The sequence below is a fragment of the Sorex fumeus genome, unplaced genomic scaffold (assembly GCF_029834395.1).
Source record: "Sorex fumeus unplaced genomic scaffold, SorFum_2.1 ptg000013l, whole genome shotgun sequence".
Lineage (NCBI taxonomy): Eukaryota > Metazoa > Chordata > Mammalia > Eulipotyphla > Soricidae > Sorex > Sorex fumeus.
The window spans coordinates 12,904,715-12,919,135 of NW_026606070.1; the positions used below are offsets into that span (position 1 = coordinate 12,904,715).

Here is a 14,421-nt window from a genome sequence, read left to right on the forward strand (position 1 = left end):
TAAACGTTATATTTTTCTACATAGATCTTTTTTTAAAAAGTTTTCCATATTGAATGTCCTCATGTACCCAATGATGCCCTTGCTTTTTAAAGTTATTTATTTATTTTTTATTGAAAACCTTCTATTTTATTTCATTTGCTGTAACCTATTTGCTTCAAGCCAAGTTTTAATGCCAGCAGGCTGGTCCATGGGTATGTGAATGAGGGCAAAGATATCTGAGGTCCACCGTATGCAACGTCCCAGCAAATGTCTATCCACAGGGCCCGAGAAGCCTTAATGTCGAACAGACTTGCATGGCTCTACCTCGTCCTGTTGACCAGAGGCTCTCATTTGCTATTTCTAATCAAACACCGGGCTGGAACAATAGCACAGTGGGTAGGGCATTTGCAATTGCACACGGCCGACTTGGGTTCGATTCCTCTGTCTCTCTCCGAGAGCCCAGCAAGCTACCAAGAGTATCCTGCCCACACAGCAGAGCCTGGCAAGCTCTCAGTGGCGTATTCGATATGCCAAAAACAGTAACAGCAAGTCTCACAATGGAGACGTTACTGGTGTTCGCTTGAGCAAATTGATGAACAACAGGAGGACAGTGCTACAGTACTATTTTTTATTGAGTCACTGTGAGATACAGTTACAAGCTTTCATGTTTGAGTTTCAATCATACAATGATCAAACACCAATCCCTCCACCAGTGTACATTCTCCACCACCAGTGTTCACAGTATACTGCCCCCCCTCCTTTTCCAACCCTCTCTCTGCCCTCTGCCTCCATGGCAGACAATTTCTCCCCCGCCCCACTCTCTCTCTACTTTTGGGTATTATGGTTTGCAATAATACCCAGAGGTTATCACATTTTTTTAAATCTACTTTCAGCACACATCTCCCATCCTGAATGATCCTTCCAACCATCATTGACTTAGTGATCCCTTCTCTATTCCAGCTTCTTTCTCCCCCAGCTCATGAGGTAGGCTTCCAATTATGTGGCAGTATTCCTGGCCCTTGTGCTTACTGTCCTTAGGTATTAGTCTTATGTTATGTTATTTTATATTCCACAAATGAGTGTAGTCTTTCTATGTCTGATTCTCTCTTCCTGATTCATTTTACTTAGCATGATATTCTCCATGTCCATCCACTCATAAGTAAATTTCATGACTTCCTCTCTCCTAACAGCTGCATAGTATTCCACTGTGTAGATGTACCAAAGTTTCTTTAATCAGTCGTCTGTTCTCAGGCACTTGGGCTCTTTCCAGGTTCTGGCTATTGTGAACAGTTGATGCCCTAGCTTTAACTTGATTAATATTAATGCCAATTATGTATTTGAACTAATAATTTTTGTGAATGTTTCATCTATTCTCATACATTGGTTAATATGTTATTCTTTTTCAGAGTTTTGGGTAAACCTTTTTCTTACTGAGGTGTAGGTTTACCTTTTTTGTTTGTTTTCTTTTTGTTATTGGAGCACACTCAGTGGTGCTCAGGGCTTACTCTTGGGTCTGCACTCAGTATTGCTCCTGATGGATGCTGGGGAAGGACTTACCATTTTGCATTCCAAGGACTGAACCCAGATCAGGCACATGTCAAGCAAATGCCCTGTCCGTTGTGCTATCTTGGCTCCTATATATGTTTGGAGGGTACAAATTCATACTTTTCTCAACATATATTCTCATACTACACCCACCACCAAAGTATCAGCATCATTTTGCAGAAGTTCCTTGAATCCCCCATCCTCTTTGGCCCACGTCCTCCATCGCCTGAAGAAATCTGAGTTTTGTGGTCTAGGATCTATTAGTTTTCATTTGGCTTTCCCTTTTGCCTTATTTTGCTTCTCTATATTTCACATATGAGTGAGTTCATTTAAAATGATCTTTCTTCTGCTTTATTTTGCTTAGCATCAAGCTTTTGTCTTCCTATGGCCCTGACTGAAGATCAATGGTTACACTCTAGCTGTTGATTTCAAACAAGGGCCCAAAGAACTGTCTTCCTGTGATCTGTCAGCTGTTCTGGATTCTCACCAAGGATGGCTATTTCATTTGGAAGAAACAACCCATACCTTCTCCCATTGGGAAAACCTCATGAATGGCTTCTGGCTAAAGAAACCAAATTAAAATTTTTTAAGTACATAAAAAAAAATTTTGTCTTCTTAATAGTCTTCTATTGTGTATATATACTACATTTTCTTTTTTTCTTTAAAATTCAGTTCGGGACACTAGGGAGATAGAAGCTAGTGGATCAGGAACTTGCTTTGCATGCAGCGAACCCAGGTTCTATCCCTGGCATGAAATAGGGCATTCTGAGTCTCACTAGGAGTGATCCCTGATCTCAGAGTCAGGAGTCCTTAGAATGGCTAGATGTGGCCCCCAAAGCTAAAAACAAACAAACCTCACCCCCCAAAATGAAAAAGAAATTCAGTTCAAGGATCTGCCAGGGATGTGTGGGGGGGGGGGGTTAAGGAGAATGGGAGGAGACTTTGGAGCATTGTGAAAGGAAGCTGACACTCTGGTGGTTGGTGTGGTGTCGAAGCATCATATTATATGCCTAAAACTTTATTATTGACAGTCTTGTATATTATGATGCCAAAATAACCATTGAAAACATTAATAAATACCTCATGATGTCTCACTAATAAAAAAAGAAAAGAAAACCTTAATAAAGTTAAACAAAATTCAAAAGTCACTGCCAACATAGGATTGGTCCTTGGCACCTCATCTGACAGTGGCCTTATAGATGATTTAAAGAGGAATTACTGGGTCATATGGTAACCCTAATTTTCATTTTTTTTGACAAGTCTATATATTTTTCCACAGTGTTTAAATGAGATTCATCACCACTCTTGGTGACTGAGGATTCCTTTTTTATCACATCCCTGCCAACACAGGTTATTTATAGAGTTTTTCATACCAGACATTCTCACTGGTGTGAGGTGATATCTCATTGTCATTTTGATTTGCATTTCCCTAGTAATAAATAATGAAGAACTCTTCTTTTGGTATGCATGTCGGCAATATATTTGTCTTGTTTGAGAAATGTCTGTTTATACTTTCTCATCTTAATTTTTATTTATTTATTATTTTGTGGGAGGGGCGGTCACACCAGCAATGCTCAGGGATTACTCCAGGCTCTGTGCTAAGAGATCACCCCTGGCAGGACCATATAGGGTGCCGTAGATCAAACCCAGACTGGCCACATGCAAGGCAAGCACCTCACTTGCTGTACTATCATTCTGGGCCTCTCCTCATTTTTTTAAATTTTTTGGGGTCAAACCCGGCGATACACAGGGGTTATTTCTGGCTCATGCATTCAGGAATTACCCCTTGCAGTGCTCGGGGGACCATATAGGGTGCTGGGAATTGAACCCAGGTTGGCCGTGTGCAAGGCAAATGCCCTACCCACTGTGTTATCGCTCCAGCCCCATCCTCATTTTAATTTTATGGGTATTTACTGTTGTGGAACTTTGTGAGTGCTTTATATATCTTAGATATTAGCCCTCTGTCAGATATGATGTATGTTAATGTTTTCTCCCGTACTGTAGGTTGCCATTTTATTTTAGCCATAGTTTTTTTGGCCATGTAGATATTTTTCAGTTACAGGTAATCCAATTGTGTATTTTTTTTCTGTTGACTTCCTTGCCAATAGTGTCAAATAGAGTCAAATCTCTAAATTCACTACTGAAGTCAATATTTTCATGAAGTATTTTTTTGTTTGATTTTGTACATTTTCCTATCTTTTTTCCCCTTCCTTCACTGGGAGCCTTAGGCCATGGCATGGTCAAGACTGCCTCAATGCAAGTGTAACACCAGGGATTAATATGAGACATCACTCTTGCCTTGGAGCCTTCCTAAATCGTGGTGCTAAATTCCAAACTCCTCTCACTAGGGATCACAAATAGTGGAACTGTCCTAGTCACCTCAGTGCTTGTGGGTGGTACCTTAAGACCTTGGTATTGTGGAGCAAATAATTTAAACAATTGAGTCAGATTCTGGACCCCCTTTCTACATACCTTTTCCTTGCTAATGTATATATAAAGTAAAGTAAAGTAAGTAAAGGCCCTCCCGTTGATCATCGATTTGCTCGAGTGGGCCCAGTAACGTCTCCATTGGAGACTTTGTTGTTACTGTGTTTGGCATATCAAATACGTCACGGGGAGCTTGCCAGGCTCTGCCGTGCGGGCAAGATACTCTTGGTAGCTTGCCGGGCTCTCCGAGAGGGGCGGAGGAATCGAACTCGGGTCGGCCATGTTGGCTGCGTGCAAGGCAAACGCCCTACCGATGTGCTATCGCTCCAGCCCCTAATGTATATATGATTTCTTTAAAATTCAGTTTGGGGGATATAGTAGATAGTGGATCAGGGACTTGCTTTGCGTGACTTGAGCTGACATTCAAGTTCTTAATATATTGTTGAATTGAAGTTTTTTCGTGACTTGAGATAATGAACTAATTTTATTCTTTTGTACGTGGCTATCCAATTTCCCCCAAAAAACACTTTTGGGGAAAAGAAGAGAATTTATCAAAAAATCTACTGAAAATAATTTCTACTATCCATTATATATTCTCGACTTCTTTGTCAAAAACTGTCAGTTTGTAAAGGGTTTAATTCTGGATTCTCAATTCTGTTTCATTAATCTATGTATTTATTTTGATTCTAACACCATACTGTTTTGATTACTGTAGCTTTGTAGTAGTTGAAGTTGAGACATGGTTGTGCCTCCATTCTTATTTTGTCTCAGGACTGCTTTGGCTATTTGAGGTTTTTTATGTTTTATACAAATTCCAGCTCTTGGTTTCACTGATTTATTATAGAGCCATTTTGATTCATAGAGCTATTTCATTTTATTTATGCTAATCTCCACTATTTCTTTTATCACATTGACTTCTGGTTCTCTTTGTTGCTCCTTTTCTGGAATACTCAAGTATAAGGTTACATTGATTATCTGAGACATTCTTTTTGGTTTGATTTGGGCTTATATAGCAATGACAGTCCCCTCACCCCACCCCACCAGTCTTCCTTTCCCTCCCATCCAGCTTTAGTTTGTCACTGTTGGCCATGGCTTACTCTGTAATGGCTGTTACCAGTTACCTCTAGGAGCTTGACAAAACCCCAGTCTCTTTCAACTTAGTGCTGTTGTTTAAAACTGATGTTTTTAAAATCCCTTCTATTTGGCAGCCTCTCACCCTCAGTTGGTGTTTCCTGTCTGGTACCAGCTTGCTGGATTTGCTGGTTCCTTTACTTTTTCAACCACTACTTTCTCCCTCCCCTTCCTTAGCTCTGGACTTGTCAGTAGTTTTGCCTTCTGCAGAGTTGCATCTTCCCTAAGGTGAGGACAGTTTCCCTCAATGAATTTTCCCTAAGGTGATGACTGTTTTCTTCAAAGAGATTTCTTGTGCTCTGTTCAGTTTTTATATATTCTTTGTGCTGTTGCCACAGGAGTGCTCACAGAAGTATTAATTAAAAAAATGTGGCCACCCCCTCTTATCACTGATTTTTGATAATTTAACAATGATATGTCTTCATGTGGGTCATTTTAAATTTAAAATTTGAATGTTAGAGGCTTGAGAAATAGTAGAGAGGGTCGGGTGTTTGCTTTGTGACTGATCTGGGTTCAATTCCCAGCATCCAATATGATCCCCAAGCACCACCAGAAGTGGTTCCTGAGCACAGAGCCAAGAGCAACCCCAGAACATTGCCAGGTGTGGCCCTCAAACCCAAAAGTTGAGTGTTCTCTCAACTTTTTAGACATCTCTGATTAATTCTTTTCTTAGATTTGGAATATTCTCAGGAAGCATTTCTCTGAATATGGCTGCAGACCACTTTGTCTATCACTCATCTTCTGGTACAGCCATAACTCTGATGTTTATCCTTATAAATTCTGATATTTTCTGTTCATGTCCTTCCTTCCCCCCAAATCGTGTTTCCCTCTCTTCTTCCATTTGAACCATTAGTATGATTTTACCTTTAATTTCCAATATTCTTTCTTCTGCAAGATTGAGTCTGCTTGTTTCATTTTCCATGTTGCTTAGGGCTTCATTCAATGTTTCCTTCATACTCAACATCTTGAAATTTTTAAACATCATCAGTCTCTTTGGGGGAAAATTCCTTTTCATTTTTTAAAAAAAGATATTATTGTCTAGTTCTGACTCTTGGAGAACCTGACAGGCTACCGAGTGTAGCCTGCCCGCATGGCAGAGTCCGGCAAGCTCCCCGTGGCGTATTCGATATGCCAAAACCCAGTAACAATGACGGGTCTCATTCCCCTAACCCTAAAGGAGCCTCCAATGTGGCACTTGCTAAAATCTCAGGGTTAGGACGAGTGAAGACGTTACTGGTGCCTGCTCGAGGAAATTGATGAACAACAGGATGACAGTGATACAGTGATATCTTGAATTTACTACTCTGTATTTAGTTGAATCTCTAATTTTTTTTTTGTTATGATGGCTCTTTTCCACTCTTTTTAAAACCTGCTCCAATTCAGCGTCTTCAAGTTTAACCTCTGAATACTTGTCCTTTTCTTTGAGGACTTCCTGCTTGAATTTACAAAGATTGGCCTACAGCATCTTCCTGCTTTGCATCTAGGTTTTTCTCTCTCGCGTACCTGCAGGTGGCACTGTGGCTTCAGGGTTGGAATTCTCCTTTGTCCCTGGCCTTAATGGGGGATGGTGAGAGTGACGGCTTTGAGGAGAGAGAAAACCTCCAGGGCCCCCTCACTGTGCTGCCTGCTTGTGAAGAGTGTGCAGAGAACAGGAACAACGCCATGCTGTCCCTCAGCTGCTGTGCTCACTCCCATTTCCCATTTCCTCTGCATTTACAAAGGTGTCTGTTTCTGTGTCTGGTGTGACTTGATTGCTCTGCTATTCTCTTAAGAAAGGAACTCTTAGGAAAAGATCAGCTGATCCTGTTGTTACTTGAAAACATGACTTTTTTTGTTTGTTGTTGTTGTTTTGTTTGTTGTTCTTAATTTTTATTGTTGGTGTCTTTCTTTCTTTCTTTCTTTCTTTCTTTCTTTCTTTCTTTCTTTCTTTCTTTCTTTCTTTCTTTCTTTGTACCCAAATCCCAGAATCTGTTCATGTTTGACTGAAGGGATTGACTGTCATCTTTTGTGTTGTTCTTAGTCCTGCCTCAGAAGGTCAGCCCACATCAATGGCAGCTTATCTGTCCTTCACTGCTCAGTGATCTCTTCACAGTTGATCCTTTCCCTCAATTTCATTCTGTCCCACAATCGCGTAGCTTACGTGGATATACAGGAACAAGTGTCTCACAACCAGATTGTGACTGGGTGATTCGGAGTCAGTTGATTTCAGGTTGTACTTTAGTGGGGAGCCTTGCTTGTCAAGGCCTACCCTGTTATTTTTCTGTTTACAGGTTTCAACTATCTCTGACTTGATTTTATCATCAATCTGGTAGTTGTTCAGTAGAATTTTGTTTACTCTCCATATGTTTGAGATTTTTTTTTTCAGTTTTCTTTGGTGCTTGATTTTATACAAAAATTTTTTTAAAAAAGATACTTGGTATATTTTTAATCTGGTAAACCTACTAACACTATTTTTTTTTTTGGTGTGTGTTCTATGTGCTTGAGAAGAAATGGTTTTTACTTGACTTTTGTTGGGGATGGGTATGTGACTGAGGGTAGGTGGAGAGTTCTGTAGATACTGATTAAACTCCTCTGGCCTAATCCCTTATTTGGGGCTATTTACTTGTTGATTTTAATATGGTTGATGTATCAATTGATGAGAATGGGGGCTTAAAATATCCCCCCTTGGTGCTTCACCAGGTGCCTCACCATTCCTGCTAGCAGTGGCTTATATATTTTGATGCTCCTTTATTTGTTGTGTATATATTAATGAATTCAAATGAATCACTCTTCAGCGCCACCCTTGAGAACATCATGCGACGACTGCAATGGGAAGGAATGGGAGTGAAGATAGATGGTCGGCAACTACACCACCTTTGCTTCCTCATGACATCATTCTAATAACATCAAGCATTAGCTAAGTGGCACAAATGCTGGCCAACTTCAACCATGAGTGTGGAAAGGTCGGACTACAGCTGAATCTCACGAAGATAATGTTCATGAAATACGAACTTGTTCCTGACGTTCCATTTGCTCTCAACGGAATGAACATCTCTGAATGCAGCAGTTATGTGTACCTAGGTCGAGAAGTCAACATGATGAACGACCTGGCACCTGAGTTGCGCAGGAGGAAGAGAGCGACATGGAATGCCGTCAAGAGCGTCGAAGAAATAGCTAAGAGGATGAAGAACCTCTGGCTCTGGGCACATCTCTTCGACTCCACTGTTCTTCCTGCACTAACATATGCCTCAGAGACCTACGAGAACAGAATGAGAATGCTATTCGGGTCTCTCAAAGAGGAATCAAAAGAGCTATGCTTAGAGTATCATGCTTAACTCAAGTGAGAGAAGGAATCCGGAGTTCCAACCTCTGTTAATGATCAAGAACTAGGGATGCCTTGTTTGCCAAGGTGTTGAAAATCAGATGGGCTGGACACGTAATGCGATTTGAAGATGACCGCTGAAGTAAAGCTCTTACCGACTGGATTCCACGGGACATCAAAAGAACATGTGGCTCCCCACCTACGAGATGGTCAGACTTCTTTGTCAAGACCCTGAACGATCCGTTTGAGGCTCTTCATGTTTCTGTAGCGAGCAGAAGCCATTGGGTTACACTAACACACGATAGGGACAAATGGAGACGTTAGTGGTGCCCGCTCCAGCAAATCAATGAGTAATGGGATATCAAGTGATCAAGTGATCAAGTGATATCAAGTGAATATTATGTCTTTTGATTGATCATTTAAGGTAACTGACATCTTATTATTTTCTTAAGGTTTATTCCATTTTATTTTATTTGGTTTTGGGGCCTTAGGGCAGTGCTTCCTCCTGGCTCAGTGCTCTAGGATCACTCTAGGCCATTAGGGGACCAAAAGCAATGCTGGCTATGTGTAAGGCAAGACCTCTATGTGCTGTACCATCTCCCTGACGAAGCCAATTTTATATAAGTATGGCTATCTCTGCCTTATTTTTCTTTCATTTATACCTTGCTTGAAACTAGTCCATGTGCTTCCTGGTTGACTACTAGCCCTTTGAGGCCAGCTTCTATTACTCTTCCTCCTTTTACAACCACTAAGACCAGTGTCAGATCCCATGGAGAAGGGAACAGGATGGTTGTCTCTGGCTTTTTAAGCTTACTTTTGCTTGTAGAGCTATTTTTCTTTCTTTTTTAAAAAATTTCTTTATTAGTGAAACACCATGAGGTACAGTTATAGACTTACAAATTTTTGTGCTTGGGTTTCAGTTATACAATGATCAAGTACCCATCCCTCCACCAGTGCCCATCCACCACCACCACGGGTCCCAGCATCCCTCCCACCCCCCATTCCCCCCGTCCCACTCTGCCTCTGTGGCAGGGCATTCCCCCTTGTTCTCTCTCTCTTCTTTTGGGTACTGTGTTTTGCAAGAGAGGCATTGAGTGGCAATCATGTTTGGTCTATAGACTACTTTTAGCATGTAGAGCTATTTTTCATCATTTTTCTTTGAGTTTATGGTTAGCTCTCAAATTAATCAAGGTTGACCATCTTATGCGGAAGTGGTGAAAATGTCAGGTTCGAAGTGGGAAAAACCCTGAATTTTGTGCAGCAGGAAATTCCTCTGTTTTGTGCTTGGTATTTGGCCCTAGAGGTGCTTTGAGGATGAGGTGGTATTGAATATTGAACCCAGGCCTGCTGCTCGCAAGCATATGTTCAGTCCTTCGAGCTATCTCTCTGGGCCAGATTTTAAAAAATTCGGGGCTCAGTGATGTTGGTCAAGGCTTTCTTCTGACTCTGCACTCAGGGATTGCTCCTGGCAGTGGTTGGGGGACCATAAGTTTGCTGAATCCAGGTTTGCTGTATGGAAGGAAGATCCTAACTGCTCTCCTATACTTGGGGCCCCTGGGTTGTTTTTTTCCTTAAAAAACTCGATTTTTTTCTGAACAAACTGCTTTATGGAGGACAGTGTTATGTCCCTGAGTACCCACTTAAGAAGCATCAGCCTCTCTTAATCAAACTCATTTTTGTTATAAGATCATAGATCTTATATATCTTTTTTTGCCATAAAATATCTGCATACTTATTTGTTAAATTTTTTGTTTAAAACTTTCCTGCCTTTTCATGCCTTCATTTATTTAGCAAATAATTAAAAGGTAAAGGTAAAGGCCCTCCTGTTGATCGTCGATTTGCTCGAGCGGGCCCAGTAACGTCTCCATTGGAGACTTTGTTGTTACTGTGTCTGGCATATCGAATACTCTCGGTAGCTTGCCGGGCTCTCCGAAGCAGCAAATAATTAGAGATTCTATATTGTCAGACATCTGATGATCAGATCTCAAGTTACTAGATTATTGGATATAGGTAGATATAGGTAAAATCCACTGATGTTTATATCTCTATATCATTCGTTTGCAAAAATAAGTAAGACAACTTTTATTTTCAAAAGTCATAAAACAGTTATAGGATTAGTTTGTTATTTTTTTTGTGATTAGCTTCTTTGGACAGCTGTGCAGCAGGACAGATTAAAGTATTTAGTGGAAACGAATGCACTTAAGTGGCATTCAATAAATATTGATGATGATGATGATGTTGATTATAGTGCCAGGGATGAAGTAACCATGTAATTTGCAGTAACCAGTACCAATTACATAGCAGCTACTGTTGTTTTCCAGACAAATGCCTGAAAACATTAATTAACGAGAGAGAGAGATTACTCGAGTGCCTTGGCAACAGGCAGCCTTTAATACAGGCAAACAGTGGAAATCAGTGTTAGCTGCTGTCTGTAATAAACCAATAATTGTATGAATTATAGTGTTTCAGAGTAACATTGGTACCTCTTGGGGAAAAATATCTTTGGAAGATTGGATTTCAGAGGGGCTAACATATATTGAAACTTGGATAGGGCTAGTGTGGATGGACGGTACTGTTTGATTCAGCAGCCATTAAGCTGTATCTTTGCTGAATCATGATGGAATTTGATTCCAGTGGTTCCTTTATTTTTTCTTAGTTAGCTTCTCTGAGGCCATGGGTAATTGGTAACAAGACTGAGTCAAGAGCAAAGGAAAAATAGCTTCTCTATTATGTCCAAGAATCTGAATCTGTTGCAAAATCTGATGGTCATCCCTCTCATATCATATAATTATTTGTTGAAGGACTAGATGAATGCTTGATCCTCAGATTATTATGATAATAGACTCTGCCCAGCCAAATAGACTCAAGTTGCACACACAAATCTATAAGGATTACATAATGTGTCTGATGAGTCATTTTGGCTAAGTCCATTTTCTTTATATTCTAAATTATATTGCACAAGGGGCTACTTTAAATCATAGTCAAGCATGTGCTATAGTTAAGGTGACCTGATATAAATCTGTTCTGAGTCTTGAGCGAGAATGCACCCTCTTCAGATTTAAGCCTTTGGAATATTTATTTCCAATGAAGACTTGAATAACGATGCCAGATATTCTCAGTATAGCTATTGCTGCTTGCCCCATAGGCCTTCTGCATTTGCTTGAAAGAGACTAAGTGCCTATGATACAACCATTATTTTTCTAGCTCTCATTCTGTAGGAAACAACAATTTAAACAAAGCTTATGTGCCAGTGCTTTATGGGGAGGTGAAATAGAAGGATATTGGTGGAAATTAGGGAGGGGATGCAGAGATAAGGTCCTGCATTACCTCTTGGCTATAGCTTCATGCTAAAACAAAATTTGATTCTATCTTATGTGTTCTTCTTCCAGACAAGTAATAAAGGCTACTTTTCCCTGAGAGTTCAGTCAAGCATTTTCTTCATAGAGCACTAACTTTTGCAATCCTAAGTTTGTTACATGACTTATAGGAGAAGCTAGAGCTTCTGTAGTGACTAAGACAAATTCGAGAGCCCAAACAGCTGAAGCTTCTTCCAGTGTCTAGCTTCAGAGACGCCAAGACAGCACACAGAAGATGCTTCCATCCAAGGTCCAAGAGGGAGATGAAGATTGACAGAGCTGGAGAGATGCACAAACTGTGTCTGGTGTCCTACTCAACCTTCATTTGAGATCTAGATTCATGCTGGAGTGATGAAACTTCTGGTAGAAGACGAATATGGCCTGTGTCCTGGAGAGAAGAGGAACAAAAGCAACTGGTCACAGAACCTCTTCACTTGCGATCTCCTAAAAAGTACTCTGAGAAAACTTGTGAGCTGAGCTCCAATGCTTACTGTTGTGACAGCAGACTTAATTTTGATGTTTTCTCCAGCATCTTTTCAGTTTCCTTCTCCCTAGACAGGTACAGACGCTGGTTTGGGTAGCAAGTCTAGGACAAATTCCAGACCTGAGTGACCTGAGGGCTTGGTTGTTTTGTTTTTGTAGGTTGTATATTTACCATTACTATGAACAGTTATTACTAAACATCATAAGTAATAAGAGGTGAACTATGGAATTCTCTAAGTTCTTTAATTGTATAGTAGCAACCCAAATTCCTTGTGATAATCAGTGTTGATTACCTTTGGGGTGAGTGTGAGTAATGTTTCTTTATCTGCTGGTTCTTGAGCATAAGGAACCTAAAGTGGCCAGGTGGTAACAATCAGGTTCAGCCATTTGGTGGAAGTGTTTTTTCCCCACCTTCTTGAATGCCACCCCCCATGAGAAATTGGAAATCTAAATTGGCAGAATTTGACTTTTTAGGACAACAAATATAAATTCTGCTAGGGAGAGTTAGGTTAAAGGATTACTTCTCTTGCTTATGCCTCCTGGTGCCCAGATCCATGTAGCCTGCACCTTTTTTTTAGGTCTTTGATTCTAAGTAGATATCCTGGAGAATCCCTTCTATGAAAGCCTGACAGGTTCTTTTTTTTTTTTAATTTTTATTAGTGAAACACCATGAGGTACAGTTGTAGACTTATAAATTTTTGTGCTTGGGTTTCGGTTATACAATGATTGAGTACCCATCCCTCCACCACAGAGACTGGCCCACATCCAAAGAACAAAAGCAACCGGTGTTGGCGTGGATGTGGCGAGAAAGGGACTCTCCGTCACTGCTGGTGGGAATGCCTACTGGTTCAGCCCTTTTGGAAAACAGTATGGACGATTCTCAAAAAATTAGAAATTGAGCTCCCATTTGACCCAGCAATACCACTCCTGGGAATATATCCCAGAGAGGCAAAAATGTATAGTCAAAGTGACATCTGCACTTGTTTGTTCTCTGACAGGTTCTTTAAGTTTTTCCTTTGTTCTCTCAGGCTGACTGCTTCTGGTAATGTGATAGCTACCATGATCAGAGAATGTGAATCCTGTGGTCATGGGCTCATTGTTATGCCTCCTTTACTTTAAAATGCATTCTTTGAGGTAATGTAGCAAGGAATACAATGTGGATGGATTGGGAACATAGGAACTCTTAAATACTGGAGTTGATATAGACAGTATAGGTTGGGAAGATGAAATGGAGTAGATATTGATTCTAATGAAGAAAAATTCCTGGTGTTTTATGATGGAAGATGTCTAGTGAATGGATGGCACTATCCATCACTGAGTCGCTAAGATTGATGTCTGTACTTGGCGGGGGGTGAGCACTTAACTTGGGCAGTAGCTAGATCTAGTCTTGGTGAGAGGAATTCTATTTTGTTGAGTTCATACAGAGTTGTTATCCCTGCCGCTGTAAATACTCAATTCAGATTGAGGAATTCATCAACATTTGGCTGATGGATGATGTTTGACATTCATATGGAATTCATCATTCTGTCCATCTGTTTTTCTTCCTCTGTGGTAGATAATTTTTCAGTGAGCATTCACTTTGGACAAATCTCTCCATATTTAGTGCCATAAGTACACCCATAGACCTTTTTACTAGACCTCACTGCAATGGATCATTCAGATCCTGGTTCCTGAACAATTGTCAAAATCATTTGTATAGGTGCCTGTTTTTATCCAATATGTCAATTCTGCAATATTTTGTGTAAGTTCTGCAACCAAATGTACTGCATAATTGTCTGCCCATTGGAAGGGTTTTACTCACCAGTACTTTTAGGAATACTTTTGAGTGGGAGTTGTAATGTGGTAGCAGTTCATTTCCAGCTAGTACCAACATATTTTGATGTCTGAGAACCATGTGTAAGGTTTTTCTTCCTTCACTGTTTCTTCATGGAGAACTCTGCCTGAATCTGTACATGTGGATAGATAGAAGGTTATCAGTCTGATCTCCTATGTGTGTCCACTGCTTACAGCTTTTTGTATTATTTAGACCTTGTCTCCTAGTACCACTGACACTGTGACTCAATGGCTCACACATTGCACAGTCAATCATGGGTAGCTCAGTTATGTTGCCATTTGTGAGAAGTTCCATTCAACATGGGAATACTTAGTCTCTAGCTAATCAAAAGCTGATTTTCCAACTGGCAGTAGTTCTCGGTTAGA

At 40.4% G+C, this 14,421-nt stretch overlaps 2 non-coding genes across 2 annotated transcripts; one reads left to right on the forward strand and one right to left on the reverse strand.

The window, feature by feature from the left end:
• Positions 1–1,908: 1,908 nt before the first annotated feature.
• LOC130020827 (small nucleolar RNA SNORA2/SNORA34 family) lies at positions 1,909–2,044 on the forward strand. The gene has a single exon (XR_008792031.1). It is a non-coding gene; the product is annotated as a small nucleolar RNA SNORA2/SNORA34 family (small nucleolar RNA).
• A 7,000-nt stretch (positions 2,045–9,044) lies between these two features.
• On the reverse strand, positions 9,045–9,174 carry LOC130020830 (small nucleolar RNA SNORA61). The gene has a single exon (XR_008792033.1). It is a non-coding gene; the product is annotated as a small nucleolar RNA SNORA61 (small nucleolar RNA).
• Between the last annotated feature and the right edge of the window lie 5,247 nt (positions 9,175–14,421).